We start from the raw sequence: 20711 nt of genomic DNA, 5'->3' as shown, positions 1-20711 counted from the left end.
AGAAGAGGTTAGAATGGAAAGAGACGACAACCGCATTCCCCAACCAGACCATATTGCAAATCGAAGGACCTCCACCTGTGCCATCTGACACATTCGTCGAAGGGATAGTCGAAGATGAAACAGAAGAGCAGAAGCTGATGCGGGCGAGAAAGGGAAAGATGGTTATTGACGATCCAGCATTACACCCACCAGGTTACCCGAGGCTCCCCCCGTTTGAAGGAGAAAGTTCAAAGTCTGCTGACACTGTTCATCCGAAGGATGATGATGACGATCTGAGAGATGTCGATCTCGACCCCAGACTACCAGAAACACTGCAGAAGGTAGGACCAGCCGAGGACACAGTTGGGATCCTGGTTGATGAGAATGATGCAACGAAAGTCTTATTCATTGGTACTCGTCTTGACAATCTGATGAGAAAGAAGATGGTGGATTTTTTGAAAAGCAATCTTGATGTATTCGCCTGGAGCCATGCTGATATGACAGGAATTGATCCGAACATTATGTGTCACCGCTTGAACATTGATCCGAGGAAGAAAGGTATCAGACAAAAACGCAGACCCATCAGCGGTGAACGAGCAGAAGCACTAAAAGCGGAGGTCGATAGACTTCAGAAGGTTGGTTTGGTTAAAGAAGCTTATTATCCAGAATGGCTCGCGAACCCAGTACTGGTGAAGAAGGCCAATGGAAAATGGAGGGTATGTATCGATTTCACAGATCTGAATAAGGCATGTCCAAAAGACAGCTTTCCCCTTCCGAGGATTGATCAACTAGTTGACGCTACTGCTGGCCACGCCCTGTTAAGCTTTATGGATGCCTACTCCGGCTACAATCAGATCCCAATGTATGAGCCAGACCAGGAACACACCTCTTTCATCACGGACCGTGGTCTCTACTGCTACGTTGGAATGCCTTTTGGACTTTTGAACGCTGGTGCTACTTATCAAAGACTGGTGAATATGATGTTTAAAGACTTGATAGGGAAGACGATGGAGGTCTACGTTGATGATATGCTTGTGAAGTCTAAGAAGGCCCCAGACCACATCAAACACCTTTCCGAGATGTTTTCAATACTCAGGAAGTTTAACATGAAACTCAACCCACAGAAGTGCGTCTTTGGCGTGGAGTCGGGAAAGTTTTTGGGATTTATGGTAAATCACAGAGGGATAGAGGCTAACCCAGCAAAGATATAAGCCTTGCTCGACATGAGATCGCCCAGCACTGTGAAGGAGGTCCAAAGTCTTACAGGAAGGATAGCCGCCCTCAACAGGTTCGTCTCCAAGTCAACAGATAGATGCCAAGAATTCTTCAAGGTCATCAAAGGAGTTGGGAAAGATTTCAGGTGGACGGCCGAATGTGAAGCAGCTTTCCAGAGTTTGAAGAACCATCTTGCCACACCTCCCATGCTTGCCAAACCTCTCAAAGGTGAGACACTTATCCTTTATTTGGCTGTCTCTGATTATGCTATTAGTGCTGTTCTTGTTAGAGAAGAGGGGAACTTGCAGCTGCCTGTGTATTATGTGAGCAAAAGGTTGCTCGATGCTGAGACTAGATACACGAATATGGAAAGGCTGGTGTTCGCTTTACTCCTGGCAGCAAGAAAACTTAGACCATACTTCCAGGCTCATAAAATCGAGGTACGAACCTCCTACCCGTTGCGCCAAGTTCTGTACAAACCTGAAGCTTCAGGAAGGATGTTGAAATGGGCAGTTGAGCTGGGACAATTCGATATCGACTATAAGCCTAGAAGTTCCATCAAAGGCCAGGCGTTGGCCGACTTCATATTAGAGTTCCCGAACGACCCCGTGCTGGTAGAGGAGATACCTAATACCGAAGCAGAAGTTAAGACCGGAGAAGAAGAGGAGGCTTCCTACCCATGGTGGGTGATGAATGTTGATGGGGCAGTTAATCAGGATGGTGCCGGTGCGGGCATCCTACTTACGAGCCCCGAAGGAAGGAAGTTTAAGAGCGCCATACATCTTGGCTTCCCTGCCACCAATAACGATGCTGAATATGAAGCCTTGATTGCTGGGTTAAGATTGGCAAAAGAGCTCGGCGTGCAAAGAATCACAATCCACAGTGACTCGATGTTGGTAGTCTACCAGGTCAATGGGGGGTACCAGGTAAAGGCATACAGAACAGAGCTTTACATGAACCTAGTCCGAAGGCTGATTGAAAATTTCAAGACGGTTAGACTCGAACAAATCCCAAGAGAAAATAACGCCGAAGCTGACTCCCTGGCCAAGGCCGCATCTCAGAAAGATCATGGAGTTTTGGGAATGATCCCTCTTGAGTTACTTGATCACCCTAGCGTGCCCGAAGCTGAGATACACCAGATCGAAGCCGAAGAGGCTGTCGACACATGGATGACCCCAATCTGGTCTTACATCAAGAATGGTACCCTTCCAGAAGACAAGATGGAGGCAAGAAAACTACGCTATAAGGCGGCCAGGTACGTCGATTATGAGGGGTCACTCTACAAGCGAGGCTTCAACCAGCCTCTACTGAAGTGCATCGGAGGCGATGAATGTAACTACATCCTGAGAGAGGTACATGAGGGAATATGCGGTAACCACTCGGGGGGTAGCTCGTTGGCCCAAAAGATACTTCGGCAAGGGTACTACTGGCCTACGCTAAAAGAGGATGCACTAAAATTTGCCAAGGCTTGCTATAAGTGTCAAAGGTTCGCCAACTACGTCAACAGTCCTGCAGCTCCGCTTACATCGTTGATGAGTCCATGGCTTTTTGCTATGTGGGGAATAGACCTGATTGGCGAGCTACCAAAAGGCAAAGGAGGTGTCAAGTATGCAGTGGTAGCAGTTGATTATTTCACGAAGTGGACAGAAGCAGAGCCATTAGCAACTATCACGGCGAAGAAGTTGGTCGAATTTGTATATAGAGCTATAGTGTGCCGCTTCGGCATTCCGTATAAATTGATCTCCGACAACGGAAAACAGTTCGACTGCAAAGAGATGAGGGAGTTATGTGACAACCTAGGAATCAAGAAAGGTTTCTCGGCTGTCAGCCACCCACAGTCGAATGGCCAGACGGAAACAGTTAACAAGATCATAAAGCATACTCTGAAGGCGAAGCTTGAAGACAAGAAAGGCAATTGGCCCGAAGAGCTACCCAACGTGCTTTGGTCCTATAACACGACTCCTAGAACAACAACCGAGGAGTCACCTTTCAACCTTACCTACGGATGTGAAGCTATGATACCTGTGGAGCTGGGAGCCGGATCATTCAGAAGAGATAATTTCAACCCAGAAGTGAACGAGGTCAACCATCGTCTACACCTGGATATGCTCGAAGAAACCAGATCAGGAGCCCAGCTAAGGATTGCATCATACCAGCAAAGAGTGGCGAGGCATTATAACACCAAAGTCAAGGCTAGGCCATTCCAGGTAGGCGATCTAGTTCTGCGAAGAGTCATGCCAAACACCAAGGTGGCAAGCCATGGAGTCTTCGGAGCAAATTGGGAAGGACCGTACAAGGTGAGAGTGGTGCTGTTTTCTGGAACATATTACTTGGCAGACCTAGAAGGGAGAGACATCCCCCGAGCATGGAATGCCGAGCACCTCAAAAAATATTATCAGTAGACCAGAAGACCCCTCGTCATCCGACTCATGTACTCTTTTTCCTTACTAGGGTTTTTCCCACGGGTTTTACCTAGGAAGGTTTTAACGAGGCATGATGAAGGATCGACACGCAAGAGGGGAAGTAGCTGTTTATGTTTCCTTTTTTTTAGTTCCTGTTTAGAGTATTCAAGCATGAGCCTTGGAACCAATAAAATTACTCCCAAGCCTCGGGGGGTAGGGGTTGTACGTGCCCTTCGGCAAAAGTATCATGTAAGCGTACTGCTATCAATAAATTTTGAATTTTTTCATATTTGTGTATCTTTGTATTGCTTGGAACATAAAGACCAGGGACGATCTCCCTGCTGCTTTGGAACCTGTCTGCATGTGTAATCGAGACATATGTATGACACCCTCGGGATGAACGGAGAACCGTCTCCACGAGACGGTTCGAAGGAATTCCTATGCCCTGATGGCCCGTACTTCCGGTAAACCATCAGGAAGACCCCCAGGGGTGCAGCTTTGGAGAACCCTCCGGGGTTGGAGTTTTATTTGAAAGTGTTTTTTATTTTTTCTGTCTTGCCCAAGTAAGGTAGAGGGCGACGACCTACCTTCTTGGATGCCTGGGATTTAAGTAGATGAATTCCCTACTGTCCCAGAGGTTGTTAGTTGTGCCCAAGTAAGGTAGAGGGCGACGACCTACCTTCTTGGATGCCTGGGATTTAAGTAGATGAATTCCCTACTGTCCCAGAGGTTGTTAGTTGTGCCCAAGTAAGGTAGAGGGCGACGACCTACCTTCTTGGATGCCTGGGATTTAAGTAGATGAATTCCCTACTGTCCCAGAGGTTGTTAGTCGTGCCCAAGTAAGGTAGAGGGCGACGACCTACCTTCTTGGATGCCTGGGATTTAAGTAGATGAATTCCCTACTGTCCCAGAGGTTGTTAGTTGTGCCCAAGTAAGGTAGAGGGCGACGACCTACCTTCTTGGATGCCTGGGATTTAAGTAGATGAATTCCCTACTGTCCCAGAGGTTGTTAGTTTTGCCCAAGTAAGGTAGAGGGCGACGACCTACCATCTTGGATGCCTGGGATTTAAGTAGATGAATTCCCTACTGTCCCAGAGGTTGTTAGTTGTGCCCAAGTAAGGTAGAGGGCGACGACCTACCTTCTTGGATGCCTGGGATTTAAGTAGATGAATTCCCTACTGTCCCAGAGGTTGTTAGTTTTGCCCAAGTAAGGTAGAGGGCGACGACCTACCTTCTTGGATGCCTGGGATTTAAGTAGATGAATTCCCTACTGTCCCAGAGGTTATTGTCGAGGTTAATTATCATGTTCTAATATACGTTCTCGGTCGAAGATAGTTATAGGCGACGATTAGTTAAGCATAAACACTACGCCATATATGGCCTACGGCAACATCCAAAAAAAATGTTAAAAATGCTTTAAAATGTTGCTATAAGGTTTAAGGCAACATTTTTGTCAAAATAGTGGGTGTTGGATATCGGCTTGTAGCCTTAGAGCGTAAGCCAACATATTTTAACAAGCTACAGCAACACCCAAAAAATGTTGTGTTAGGTCCATATGGCTACATTTTGTTTATTATAGCAACACCAAAGAGGGTGTTGCCATAAGATCTATGGCAACACGGTTCATTTTTCAGCAACAAAAGGTTGATGTTGCCATTAATCCAATAGCAACATCTTACTCACTCTATGGTAACATCTATTTTCTAACATTGATCAGGTTTTAGCAACATTTTTATTAAATATGGCAACACCTTTATTGATGGAAATTTTGACATGTTCTTATCTAAAATGAAACATCCCAAAACAAATCAAGCCAACCAATCACAAATTCTGATTCAACCATACACCAAACATCCAAATTTTGCAACAACCATAATTTAACCATCCAAGTGAAATAGTAGTTCAAAGTCATAAAATTCTTAAGAAGTAATTACATTACAAGTTAAACTTTGCAAAATATGGTTAGATTATCTAAGTGCATCACAAATAAAGTAGTCTCCGTGTTAGTAGTGTTGGCTCTACTTGAATAGGCATGCATGCATCATAAGTTGGTTCGACACTTAGGTCTTCAATATCAAACTTGAGTTCTGGATTCTTTTTTTCTTCCATCTTATATGCAAGCTGATCTCAGATCTTTTTCGTCAAACTTGCCAAGTACTGATCCAAGAAGGTTTTTAACATCATCCTACAATAAGAGATGTCAAACAATTAGCCGCCTGGTCCCTGACAAGTGCCTTGCATATAAAGCACCAATACCACAATCAGTACATAAAAGAAGGCATAAACATAACTTTACAATACCACAATCAGTACATAAAACTGGTACTCATGATTAGCCACCAACAAAACTTAGGAAAATTAGCAACCAATAAATTAGCTAAATCTATTAATGTGGTTTACTACAACCTTGATACAAGTTTGAGCTAAGTTCACACAAAGTATTATAAATAAAACAAAAGGACATAAATAATCAAAACATTAAAAAATCAAGAAACCACAACTCACCAGGAGCACAACATAACCTCTGAACTTAAGCATTGAAAAAATCGAAATACCCATAAAAAGAATAGCTCTTTTCTTGAGAAAATCGTTATCTTTTTGCTCTCCAAGCTGCATACAAGCAATAACCGACATATTCTGACTAAAAATAAACATTAAAAGGACACAAAAAACAGAGCACTAGCAGGGGACTAAAAACCCCAAAAATTAAAACATATACTTCCAGCAAATGAACCCTACCAAAAACAAAATTAGACCAAAATGCAAACTAAAATCAAGTTTATAGATCTCTAAATTAGGGTTTGTAAATCCCCAATTTAACAAAATAAAAACCCAGACAAATTAGGGTTTGTAAACCCCCAAATATTAGAAACCCCCAAATATTGACTAATTTACCATAGATTTGGGGCAAAGATTAGGGTTCATACCGAGAGAGATGACCCGAGAGAGAGAGATTGAGAGAGATGTGTGGTGAAAGAGAGAGATGCGCCGAGAGAGAGATTGAGGGAGATTGAGAGAGAGAGAGATGAGTGGTGAAAGAGAGAGATGAGCGTGTGCGAGATTTTGCAGAGATTTGTGAGACTTATGAGTGGTGAGTGTGTGTGAGAGTGGGTGTAAGCGAGTTTTACAGAGATTTGTGAGAGTGTGTAAGAGAGATTTGTGAGAGTGAGAGTGTTTAATATTTTTGTTTAATGTGTAAGTGAGCCGGGTGAGTTATGTTTTCAAGTGGGGCGCGAATTAAAATTTTCAACATATTTTCATTGAGCGGGCTTTTAACCCCGTTTTTTTAACAGTTTTTCGGGTCTCTAAGGCAACACCGATATAGATGTTGGCATTGAGAGTTTTTTTTGCATCTAAGGCAACATAAATGGCAACATCCGACTTTGATGTTGCCTTACATCATTTTTTATCGATTTTGGTCACCTAAGGCTACATTTTAGGTGGCAACATCACATTTGCGTGTTGCAGTAGGCAGTTTATGGTGTAGTGAAAGGCGAGGAATGATCATCAATCGAGAATGTGTAAAGACGACGTTTTCATTAATAAAGACATGAGTCGAGAACGGAAGTAAAGGAATTCTCCACCTTAAGGTCTCGAACGACCTCCCTCAGCTCGTCTATCTTGTCCTCAAGGCGATCATTCCGCCTCTCGAGTATCGTTATCCTCGCCTGAAGCTCGGACACCAATACTTGAAGCTCGGCAACAGTTGGGCGAGGAGGAGGTGGAGGAACAGCATTCGCATCTGGCATGAGTGGTGGAGGATCAGACTCCACCGCCTTGTCAAACTCAGCAAATAGATCTTCAGCCGACATAGTTAAAAGAATTACAGGAAGGTTATGAATGTTGAAACTGAGTTGGGGAGAAAAACTCTATTTATAGAAAACAGGCGTCTCTCTGAATTCCAACCTTGTTTTTGATGAAAAGTCGCGACTCTTCACCAAACAACGACCTTTGGACAATCCGGGGAAGATCAAAAGTCAGGAATGGAACGCAAGGGACACACGAAAGGTCCTCGCCCGGTCAGCGTCCTCGCCCTCAATAACAAGGAGACGAAGCACAGGGACATAAAGTAGTAAATTACGAACGAAGACAAAGAGGGTCCTCGCCTTTTCCTAAATGGCGAGGATCAAGACTTCTGGACAAGCAATCCATGACACCCGTCGTAGGGCAGGATTGCGATTAAAGTTACCGAGAACACGACAAAGAATGCCTGTAGGGGACTAAAAGTCCTCGCTCGAGGTTGGATCCTCCCCCTGTGCAGCTGTCTGAAACTAAGATGAGTGGTCAAGGGAGGGGGGAATCCTCGCCCTCTTATAAGGAGGTGCACGCATATGAAAAGAAGACTGGATAGGGGAGAGAGATCTAAAGACCTCGCCCAAATATGAGTTCGCGCCCCGTGCGTCTATCCGGGAGACCTTTGTTTTAAACATACGAGGCGAGTTAAATATGAGGGGCCGAGGTCTTCACCCCAAAAGAGTCCTCGCCCGATGCTATTTTAGTCGCCCTGTGTACTTATTTAGAAGGTCAGTGGTCAGTTGAAATAAAGGGAGAAACAGTTAAGGGGAAGGATAGTCCTCGCCCCCTTAATTTATTGAAACGGGAAGATACAACGTTCCTCGCCAATTATGCCTACTCTAGATGCGGTATGACCATTAAAGGCGAGGAGTGACCTCGCTCAATGCAAGATTATCGTCCTGTGCAGATAAATATATGCAAACAGACATAAGAGTGGACATGGCGAGGAAGATAAAGCATGATAAATTAAATGTACAAAAGTATTACAAGAGCAAGGCTGAATAATTATCCAAAATACAACTGCGAAGCCAATTACGGAGGGCTCGCACTCCAAATGTACTTGGGACAGATCAAAATAAATAAAAAGTTTATTCTTTCTGCTGGTCAGTAGTAGTTGCCTCGCCATCAGCTTTTTCCCCGCCCTCAGCCGGCTGGACCTCGCCTCCTTTCTTAGAAAGGGCCTCCTTCTCGGACAGAATCTTTGCCTCAAGTTCCTTCCTCGCCTTTTCTATGTCTGCAGCGTTGGACTCCTTGAAACCCGCCATATAGGCCGGGGTTGAAGGAGCAAAGAACTTAGACCAGTCGTAATTAGGATCGGCGGCGAGGAAGTTGACGAGGTAACCAAGGAAGCCAAGACTGTAAGCGTTGCTCAATTCCTTGGACTTTGAGGCCCTCTCCTTCTCAAGCTCTGCTTGAAGACCGGTGATAGTAGAATTGGCGAGGTTGGCAGCAGCAGTCGAGGACTCGGTAAGATCGTTGAGCGCCTTCTGGCATTGCTTGAATTGGGAATCCCTCGTCTTCATATCGTCCTTGTACTTTTGCTGAAGGTCTTTCAGCCTGTCAGAGGAGGAGGTAGCTTCCCTCTTCAGGTCAGCATTTGCTCTCGTCAACTCGCTAATGTGGGAATTCTTAGCAGAGAGGACGTTCAACCCCTGAAAGAAGGCCTCGCCCAAGCCCAACTTAAAGCCATGCTCAGCTTCCTCGGCTTTTTTGGACGACCAAACCTTGACGTCCTCGGCGTCAAAGTGGTCTTCTGCCAAGACCCCAAAGGCCACAGATACGGAGCTAGGAGCAGAGTCCTCGCCCGTTTTTGGCTTCTTCTTCGAAGCAGCAACTTCCTCTTCATTTCCCCGCTTGCCTCTGTTCCTCGCCCTTTGGTCTTTCTCCAGAGGAGGGGTTTGCTTTTGGCGAGGAGTGGTAGTGGCGTTAACAGAGATAGTGGTGCGAGGCTGGGGAACAGGAACTCGCCCGCTTTGAGCAAAAGGGTTGCTACCAAAAGGAAGTTCAGCCATTTTTCCTGAAAAGAAACCAAGTGCAATATTAGGCGACAAATATGTAGTTGGCGAGGAACATGCTAAAGAAGATAACGTAGTAAAAATAAACAGGTAAATGGCGACGATTGAATAAAAGGGGCGATGCCTTTACCTTTACCCGTCAGCGACTCTAAGGACCTTCTAAGGCATTCTAAAGCTTTTTTCGACTTATTCCTCTTATCGAATTTTATGAAAGGGACTTGGCCGAAGCCTTTGTTGTAAAAACCGTATTTGCGAAGCGATTCAGGCGTGACAATCTTGTCAAGATCCTTTTGGGCGACGCTGAGGTTATCAACGGCCTGGGCACGGGTCAGAAGCTCGCCCTCTAGGTCGGTCTGCAGGGGCTTGTCTGGAAAAATGATATCTGTGAGAGGATGTAATAGGCGAGAAAAGTGTAAGAGAGCGAGAAAGAAGATGCTTACAAGGATTGAGATTAAAGGAGACCCTATGGCGAGGAACGTCATAAAGGTAAAAATAGTCTGGCTTCCAGAACTTCATGTTGCTGGGATTCCCGACTGAAAAACCCTTCTTGTGGTGACAAGGGTGGAGGGTAAGATAGAAAAAGCCATAGTCCTCGCCCGTCTTCCTCAGAGAAAGGAAGTGGTCCATCTCGAGCATAGAAGGCTCTGGGTATCCAAGGCCGCGATACATCATATAAATCCCAATGGCGAGCCTCCAACTGTTGGGACCAATCTGGATGGGGGCGACGTCATAGTGTTTCACCAATTTTTCTAACCAAGGGTGCATTGGCCATCCGAACCCAAGTTCGACTAACTTGTTAGTAAGCACCATGCGAGGACATGGAAGACCGTCAAAATTAAAGCGATGCATCCTCATAAAACGGCGAGGCCTATACCATTTACCCTGGAGATTATAGTATTCGATCATCCACATAATCTCGTCCGAGGAGATTTGAGAGGAAAGGCCTGCACAGGTAACAGTGTTGTTGATATGGCGATGCTTGTTCCTCTCCTTCTCTGGGATACCTTCTTCAAAGTCGAAGTCAAGATCATGGTTGAAGGTCTGAGGAATGTAAGGATTGTTAGGGGGAGAAGGATATTCCATTGCATAACGAATGGGCGAGGCAGATATTGTGGCCTCATCGTCCTCGCCCTCAGATGATGATCCCCGGTTGTCAGATCCTTGTTCTTCTTCGCCCTGGTTCTCATCTCCACCTTCATCGTCATCTTCACCTTCGTCTTCCTCGCCCTCAGGAAGGTCGTGGTAGATATTTCGGCAAATCCGCAGTTGCTTGCCCTTCCCAACTCCTAGCACTGGGCGAGAAGACTCAGGGTGGTCTAAACCCTCGAAGAGCTCCTCCAAAGAATCATCGGGTTTATGGGGTTTGTGAACGCTTTCTGCGTCGCTCGAAGAAATGCTGACTACTTGTTGTTGGTCAGGACGACGAGACGGACCTTCCTCGCCTTGGTGAGCCCTCAACCACGCTGGGTCCAGGTCCTCGCCTGCTTTTGAGTCAACCTTGAGGGATGACCATGAATCAAACGGTGCATCGGCCTTAGGGGGAGATCTTTGGGAGTTCGTCATCTGAAAGAGAGATGGCGAGAACAGAATCAATGGTGGTAATTGGTAAAAGATGATAAGGAAGAAGTCAAGATGAGGAATAAAGAAACAAAGGGCGACGACTCTTATTCAAGGTCCTCGCCCTGAGCAGGTATGTTGGTCTTGATTTAACGAGGTCCTCGCCCTCAATCATTTTGGTGCTTATGTTAGTACTCCTAATCAGTACTCGGGAATCTAAGATGCCTAGGTTGTAATTAAATGCAAAGCAAGAAAATACGAAGGAAATTGAACTATAAGAGACCGATGTACGTACCTGTGATTTCAGAAAGAAGAATAAGGTGCGAGGCTTTAATAAGAGCGTCGCCTAATACGGGTCTTTCGAGAGAGAAATCCAGCAGCACTTCGTGGGAGTGAGATGAAGAAATGGAAGAAAAGAAGCCGCCTTTATATAGAGGTGAGAAGAGGCGGGAAATCTACAACTGTCAGAGCCACGTGGCGTGCCCCGATTGGACAGATTTCTCGTGCTTCGAGGCACGACTCTTAAACCAGAATGGCGACTTATGGAAGACCGATCCGATTTTTTGGAGATTTTCCTAGAAATCTATAAGTCGATACGAAGATTTTTATATATATCGAGCTGGAGGAGGCGAGAACGAATCATATTCCTCGCCTATTGCTTCTTCAAAACCCTTTCGCACCAGTGCTTCAAGGGCTTGGGGGGTAGTTGTTATGGCTCAATATCAACTCGGCAGATGATTGCGTAAACCTCGCCTCAATTCACGGAAGGAACCAATCTCCGAGATTGTCCTCGCCTATTATGTGGGCCTCGCCATCTATGTAGCCCCGGAAGTGAGGACCAAGTAATATATGGACCCAGGTCAACGGGACAGTCCTCGCCCAGTTAGTGTCCTCGCCCAGTATGGACCCTCGCCCTAGGCATGTATCAGGCTACACGGCCCATTGACTAGCGGTTCAAGTCTTCAAGAGAGTCCTCGCCCATTGTTGATGGACCTCGCCCAATGCTTACCTTCCTCGCCCAATACTGAAAAGAGCCGAATACGCCTGGCTCTCAGGCCTAGTTATTATTGTTTTATCCAGGGCCCAGGCCCACCATCAGCCTCGCCCTTAGAGAGGACGGAGGGCTGGCCCAAACAGCTGAGTCTGAGGAGGTCCACGTGGGCTAGTGCTGGTCAGCCCACCTAGTTCCATGCTCCTCGGAGGAGGCTGGGCTTCAGAAGCCCATATCCGTCTGATCTGAGGCGGTGGCCCATAGCTGGAACCAGGGAATGAGAAACCTATTCTGATTAGGTTACTTGTTCCCCAAGAACTACGTCTGGCTTGATCCCTATAAATAGGGTACGTAGGCACATCGTTTGGGGATAAGTCACAACCCTTGCAAGAACGGATACTCCTTCGCTCTTGTGAGAAAACCCTGATTCCCTGAACGATCTCAGCCGAACCCAAAATCACCACCCATACTCCGTCGTCCGCCGTCATCGTCCACCACAAGTTCCAGCAACCCTCCCCGAATCTTGTTATCACCAGATTCCTCCGTTAACAATAGAGAAGCATTAATACTAAAAAAAAAATCTTTCCGAGGTGAATCTCAAATAAGGCTATTCTTAAAAAATATAATCTCCAAACAAATAATCTTGGAATGATACTTCTCAACGAGGTTGACAGGAATGCAGCTTTCACGGTGACACCACACACAGGGCAAGGAAGACCTTGAAGACGGGATTCAGGGGTCTCACAAACTACGCAAAAGCAGTTGCCAACGTAGCCACGCCAAAATCGCTCATTTCTAACTCACTAGAGCACATGTACTTTTTCTTCTTCACACTGCCCTCCCTCGTCTCAGCGACTCCGGACTTCACTTTTTCTGCCTCACCTAGCACTTGCACTGCTACAACGGGTGCTTTCCCTTGTGTGTTTGTGTTCTTTTCAGAGAAAATAAGACTAACTGCAAGATAAGAAACATATATATTGCTCTTCAGCGGGGGTGCCCAAGTACCATTTGGTGGCAAAAGCCCCTGCAGCCTGCTTATCTCAGCCAGCGCAGCTTCCAATTTCTGACTGATAGAGGCGGCCTTGGTTTCACAAGATATTGCATATTCTCAATCCAAAAGATTCTTTACATTTTTCTCAAGTGCCATGTTCAGTTTTCTCAAGGTCCAGACACTGTCTACCAGATGCTTGGACTGCTTGCTTGTGTTTCTCCTCAAACTGTATTCTCAGCCTCTTGCTCTGCATCAATATTATGCCAGTTGAAACCATAACCAAACGAAAATAATAAACAATATATGTTTTGAAATCAATCTCAACTTTTAGGTAAAGAATTTAATATTAATGCCAGGGAATATATATATACCGTTCTAATAACACAAGGATATAATTATTAAGTTATCATCAAAGAGTAATATACAAAAATAACAACTTCTACCCCTTGGCAAAGCACATGCGCCACGTCCATGATGGCGATCATGTCATTCTTCACATCTTGAGGGGCATAATCAGGGACCGGAAAAAAAGATTCTGATTGTTGCTTTGGTTTTCCATTAAATCTCTGGAATGTGTTCTTTGGCCATTAGGAAGCTGTATGTTAGTCGGTCCACTGTTGGCAGAAATCACTGGGTTGGTTTGTGGCTGATTGATAGTTCACAGTTTGTCTGCAAAATCATATTTTAGCCTGTATCGATCAAACATAAGGAAGATAAAAGATACACTTAGCAACTATTCATATCAAAGATGCTACTTGATAAATTAATAAATTTAGCATATCCATATAGTTTGAGTACCTATTATATGTTGTGATGGCTTGCGTGGAGAAGTGTTGTTGTTGCTTGTGGGATTCCATGGGGTGAGATGTAGCTAGAGAAGGTTTAGTGAGGGAGAAATTATAGATAATAGCTTGGCACTGTGGGAAGATGTGTCTATCTTGTTGGGGATGATGCACCGGAGGTTGTTTAGGAAGAAACAAGCCAATATACTAAATCTTAGAGATACAAACTGTATCCATCAGATCTTTGGTACTGAATAAAATAGATCTGCTGTTCGCCGAAGTTACTAAATTAATAAATGAACATGTTATAGGTATAAAATGACATGTGGGAGCATATAAATTAAATTCACCGGTTAAATCAATTCAATATGTAATAAATTTTGTATGCAATTTAGTATAGTAGCATTATACACTAATAAAAGAGAAAGTCCTTTCAACCAAATTGCTACTATGTGATTTACTTATATCATTATGAATTAAATTAATTTTAAACAATAACTAATAAAAATATTCCTCTATTTTAAACACCCAGACTATTATTCACACAAATGTTTGCTTAAATTAAAGTTCAAATTCAATATCAAATAAAGTCTTCGATTATGATCCTACAAAACTTTTGTAAATTATAGTATTTTTTATGTTTTTTGTGTAGGGTAAAAAATTATATTTAAAATTTATTAACTTTATGTTGGTTATCCAAAATTTTTTTATGATTTTATGATAATTTGCAATAGAAAATGTAATCTTATATATATATATTAATTAAATATTTAAATGTAATGCTAAATTATATGTTTTATTTATTTTAACATAAACTAAAAACTACATCAAACTAATACAAGGATATCCCTTAGTCTAAGAGTTTAAGTACAAAAATAATATTTAAAAATTTTGTGTTACATTATCTACGGGCATACAAGTCCATAATATATTTATCTAAATTATATATTCCAAAAAATAATATAAAACTCTTATAATTTAAGAAAAATATAGATTTCTTGAAAATTCAAAAATATTTGATTACTTATCTAATTAATTATATTTGTAACACATCTTATGGATTCATCCTCTGCTAGGGCTGTAATTCGAGCCGAGCCGGGCGAGTTTCGAGCCGAGCCTAATTCGAGTCAACTTTAATCGAGCCGAGCCGAGCCGGCTCGATTAACTAATCGAGCCTAAATCTTTGGCCGAACTCGACTCGGTTAATTTCACGAGTCGAGTCGAGCCGGCTCGTTTAGCTAAACGAGCCGGTTTTAACGAGCCGAGCAAGCCAGCTCGTATAATTTTACACTTAATCGAGCCCAAACCTCTACCCGAACTCGGCTCGTTTAATTTCACGAGTCGAGTCGAGCCGGCTCGTTTAATTAAACGAGCCGAAACCTTTACCCGAACTCGGCTCGTTTAACGAGTCGAGCCGAGCCGAGCCCACTTAAACGAGTTCGAGCTGGGCGAGCTCGCGAGCCGCCCGACTCGAATTACAGCCCTATCCTCTGTTGAGATTTCAAAGGATAAATCATCTATATTTCAAATTTATCTCTTATTTATTATGTTATGTTTGTAATACTATTATAATAATAAAAATCATTTGCAGAATTCATAACAAAAGAAAAATAATAATATAATAACAACTACATGTAACTAGTTAATAATTTTTTTTAACAGAAATAGAAATAAACCAATAATAATAAAAAAGAAAGTTTCAGTACTTTAGATGTATCACAACATCCAAAACTTCACAAAAAAGATTACCGGTTTAAACAAACTTATACTAATTAATATCTTGAATCACTAAACATTGAAAACAAATAATCTTCTCAAAGTACATCACAGACAAGGTATTCTTGAAATAAACAATCTCCAAACAAACAATCAAAGCCTGATACATCTCAAATGATGCTGACAGGGACCGCTGCTTTTATGATGACGCCTAGGGCTGTAAATCGATACGGACTATCCGGTGTCTCGGCTCATATCCGGCTCGAAAATATGATACATGTCTCATATCCGTTTTGAAAACGATCCAAATCTGGCGGAAAAATTAAGCCCGTATAATATATGATCCCGGATACGAGCACACCTATACCCGCTCAGATTCGGTCTCATATAATTTTTCATAATATGATCCTACCCGAATAACCGAATATGATCCACGGTTCATATTCGATTCAAACTCATATAACATATTACATTTTAACACCCTCATATTTGTAAGTAAATAATCATCATTTTATAAAATTGTAATATCTTATTTAAGTTTATATCTTCATAAAATATGATTTATTTAATGTGATTATGCTTATTATCTTCATATATATATTTAATAAATGATATATACCAACACATAACTATAAGTTTTAATTCAAAATTATTATATTTATAATATTATGTTTACTTAGACTAAATGATAATTATTTGAACAACTGAAATAATAATGATATTTGACGTTAGTGGATCATATCCGGCTCATATTAGATGGATCATAAACTACCCGGTTAAAAAATAGAAAATACGATACTGGATCATATCCGGTTCAGATCCGAATCTCAAATACCCGGGATCGGTTTATACCCGAATAAAACGATCCCGGACCCAAATCTGGGCAAGCTAAAAAAAATATGATCCGGTACTTGAGCAGAGGGGTACCCGGGATCACCCGGATCATTTTACACCCCTAATGACGCCACACACAGGGCAAGGACCACCTTGAAGACGGGATTCAGGGGTCCCACAAACCATGCAAAAGCATAGATGCCAGCATGGCCACGCCAAAACGCTCAGCTCAAACTCATCACACAGCAAGCACTTTTTCTTTTCACCACTCCCTTCTCCAGTCTCGGCCATTCCGATCTTCACCTTTTCTGCAAATGCAGCAACTGCTTGATTGTTCATGGTTTGTCTGCAGAATTATTTTTAGCATCAAACACAAGCAAGATAAAGATACACATAACAATATATATATGATTCATATTAATGATATGCTATTTCATTAAATTAATAAATTTAGAATATTCACACTTAAGTGGATGTGAAAGTGTATAGTTTGAGTACCTATCACTTGTTGTGATGGCTTGCGCGGACAAGTGTTGTTGTTGCTGGTTGTGGGATGCCATATAGTGAGATATAGGTAAGGTTTTGTGAGGAGAAAGACACCTGGAAAGATGTGTGTATATTGCTGGGGATGATGATTATGGTTGCAATTTAAAGATTCAAGAGATTGTGAAGGGAGAAACAAGTCGAGATAATATTAAATGATAAGAAATCTTAAAGATACAACCTGCATCCACCAGATTTTTGGTTTGGTAGTATTTTTGGTTTGGTAGTACTAAATGTTAGAGATAGATGCTGTATCCATTGGATTTTTTTTATAGAGTTGATGAATGAATTAATAGAGAAAGATATTAGAAACACATACAAAAATGAGCACAAAATGACACATATCTTATTTTTTATCATTTACAATTTAAATAATAACAATAATGGACCTTAAGCATATGCGTTAATCTCCCTAACTAAATCATCCCAAATTATCCCTACAATTTTTTTATTGTGCTATTTAATACCCCGCGTAACTTAACTGATTATTAATAAATGACAATGTACCTTCAACCAAAATACTATTTCGTATATCATTATGACTGACATTAATTTTAACCAAATGTTAATAATAATATTCATCTATTTTAAACACCTATTTTATCTTTTTTACTGTCAAAAATTCAAGGCAAGAAGCGGCACAAATAATATTATTATCAATTTTTATAACATTTTGACGAAAAAAAATTTACACTAAAAATTTGAAAGCTAGTATTATTTTCATATAACTATTTGGTTAAAGTAAAGTTCAAATTTTATGACAAAAGGGAAAAAAATGTAGATTTCAAATTCAATATCATCCTTTAAAACTTTTATAATATATAGTGTTATTATGTTTTTTTATTGTGTAAAAGTATTATTTTATCTTGGTTATGTAAAAATTTTCTATGATTCTACGATAGTTTGTGATAGAATATGAGGTCTTATATATTAAATATCAAAACATAATTTTATTTTAATTCATTTTAACATAAATTATCAACTACATTTTATTAACATAAATATGTCGTGATCAGTGTTCTAAAAGTCGGCGATTAATCGGGATTAATCGCCGATTAATCGCTGTTCGGTCGGCACTAATCACTGTTTTTATACAGTGGGGGTGTTTGTTTCTCGCTTAAAAGCCGGGGTTCTGGTTTATAAGTTATAAGCACTTATTTGTACCGTTTGGGTAAAAAGTCAAGAAGCACTTATAAAAAGTTAGGAATGCTAGCTTTTGTTTGATGGCTTCTGCTTATTTCTCAAACACTTTAATCACTTATAAGTCTTAACTTGCTTCTAACTTCTACTCCACTTTTTTATTTTAAGCAAGAAGCACTTATTTTAAACTCACCCAAACGGCCCCAGTATGTAAACAACGATTTTTATTATCAAAATTAAGAAAATCTACTTAATTATCTAAACTATTGATAATCGATTATAGATGATCAATTTCATCCGTAGGAAAGTTCTTGGCAGTAGGAAGCCGCAAGAGAAGTTGTATGATGATTGTAAGTAGTTGTTAGTTTTGTAAGTTATGATAAAAAGTGTATGTGATTATTGGTGGTAAGAGGTCCATTATTACGATTTGGGTGAAGATGATGGTCATAAAGTTTCATAAAGTTGCATATGTGTGTGTGTGTATATATTTATATTCGCGAGATATGCTAAATATAAATTAGTGATATGTTGTACAAATTAGTGATTTATGTAGTTAAAAATAGTAATAAAAAATTGTCCCTGGTTTTTAGTTTTTAGGCTAATTTGGCTTCTATTGGAGTAGGACTCTATATATATATATATATATATATATATATATATATATATATATATATATATATATATATATATATATATATATATATATATAAAAATGTGAATACATATATATATATATATATGTATTCACATTTTTTTTAATTATATATAGTTATTTTTTTTATATTCAAAATTATAATCCTTAATGTAACTATATTTTTTTCATTTAAAAAAGAGAGAATATATTAGATAAAAGTGATTTTGTAACATAAAAGAAATCATAATCAAACATGTAAATTATCATAAGTTTTTAATAGTGATAATATCATGCCGCCAAATTATCCTTATGCTTATAATATACTTCCGTCCCATTTAATTCTAAACATTTTCTTTTTTTGGATGTACCACTCAATTCTATATATACATTTCAAAACTTTCCTAAAATAGTCAAGTTTTATAATATAAAAACCCCACCCACCACTACTTTCTAACTACTTTTCCAAATCTATCAATATATATTGATGGTTCCCACTATTTTACCCACTTTTCTTTCTCTTTCTTCCTACTTTACATTATTTTATACAGTTTTCTTAGTCTCCGTGCCCAATCCATATGTATACAATTCCGAGGGACGGAGGGAGTAAGGATATAATAATTTATTGTTAGTTGAATGCATGAAACAGTAAAATTGCACATTTGTACCAAGTACATCACACTTTATTGTTATTAAAAGTAACAGTAAGATTACACGTTGCTTGACAACATTACAAGCTCATAACATACATAAAACTTAAACTTAACAAACAGCTGATAGACCACTGGTATGGTCTTAAAAGACTCTGAAGCACCACACATTTCTTCTTTATTCAGACATAATTTTCTCATATGAAGCTTATAGGGGCTGTTGCTATCATCGTTGTCTCACACACAGGACAGGGACCGTAAAGAAGGGATTCACGAGTTCCACAAACTAAACAAAAGCAGAAATGACGGCATGGCAACGCCAAAACACTGGTTTCCAGTTCACCACAGATCAGGCACATCATCTTTTCGCCACTACCTTCGCCGGTCTCAGCAGCTCCTGTCTGCACCTTCTCAGCGGCGGTTTCACCATCTTCTGCCTTTTCCACTGCCTGAGAGTTCCCTCGTGTGTTGTCTGCAGAGACGTTGCTACCACTGTAGGACTTCGCTTCCTGCTCCTCGTGGGGGGCCTCCACAGCACCAATTGCTGGCACAAGCCCCTGCAGCCTCCTAAGCTCTCCCATGGCAACTTCTAGGTTGGTGTACAGAGATATGGCCTTAATTTTCCAAGAACCTGCACAATCTGACAATTTCTGGTTCTCATTATAAAGATCGTTTATACCTTCATGGAGTGCACAGTTCAATCTCTTGAAGTTTGAAAGTTCCACATCTTTCTGTTTCAAGAGATTCACCAAAGGACCTCTCACACTGTTAACCAGGTGTTGCAGCGCCTGGTTCTGTTTTTCTGCAAATTGTACTCTAATCTTCTTGCTCTGCATCAACATTAATATTCCAGTTAATACCGTAACCAAGCCAAGCATAAGCAGAGATAAATAAGAATTTCATAATACTAATAAAACAGGGAAACAATTAATCAGGATATTGGTAATCCATAAAAATTGAACTCACTTGTTGGCAAAGAAGACGATCACTCTCCCTAAGGGCGATCATTTCGTCCCTGATTTGTGGAGGGGCAAAATTAGGGACCGGAAAATAAAGATTGTGCAGATTGATAGCTTCGTTTGTTATTGATGATTCTCTGGAACGCTTTCTTTCGCCATCAGGCAGTTGCATGTTAGCAGGTGCACTATGAGCAGGAACTGTTTCATTCACTTGCGGCTGAATCACCATGTTTTTTGAACCAAGTAACATATGATTGATCCCGAGCCACGGGTTGTTCACTGTAGTAGCAAAAGGATTTGCGCTACCCATCTGCACATGATTGTTAAGCCCGGATGCAGCTTGATCGTTCCCAGATTGTCTGCAAAAAACATGTTTACACCGGTATAAGACTCGATGAAAAATAGAAATACACATAACTATATAGAAAACATGCTTTTTCATAAATGATCAAATTCGCCCAAACAAACATACCCACTGCTTTGCCTGGATTGAGATGCCATGGGATGGATG

The 20711-nt window shown here is 41.1% G+C and overlaps 1 protein-coding gene and 1 long non-coding RNA gene across 2 annotated transcripts in view; both read right to left on the bottom strand.

Annotated features, from left to right (window-relative positions):
• Window positions 1-20711, bottom strand: part of LOC108205393 (vesicle-associated membrane protein 722) — a 48065-nt gene that overhangs the window by 13085 nt on the left and 14269 nt on the right. The window lies entirely within an intron of this gene.
• LOC135150775 (uncharacterized) lies at window positions 5412-6700 on the bottom strand. Its single transcript, XR_010289033.1, has 3 exons — window positions 6524-6700; window positions 6152-6206; window positions 5412-5830 (listed from the first exon to the last, which is right to left on the bottom strand). It is a non-coding gene; the product is annotated as an uncharacterized LOC135150775 (long non-coding RNA).

Source organism: Daucus carota, chromosome 1, assembly GCF_001625215.2.
Source record: "Daucus carota subsp. sativus chromosome 1, DH1 v3.0, whole genome shotgun sequence".
Taxonomy (NCBI): domain Eukaryota; kingdom Viridiplantae; phylum Streptophyta; class Magnoliopsida; order Apiales; family Apiaceae; genus Daucus; species Daucus carota.
Note: the sequence above shows the minus strand (reverse complement) of the source record. Positions and strands in the feature narration are given on the sequence as shown.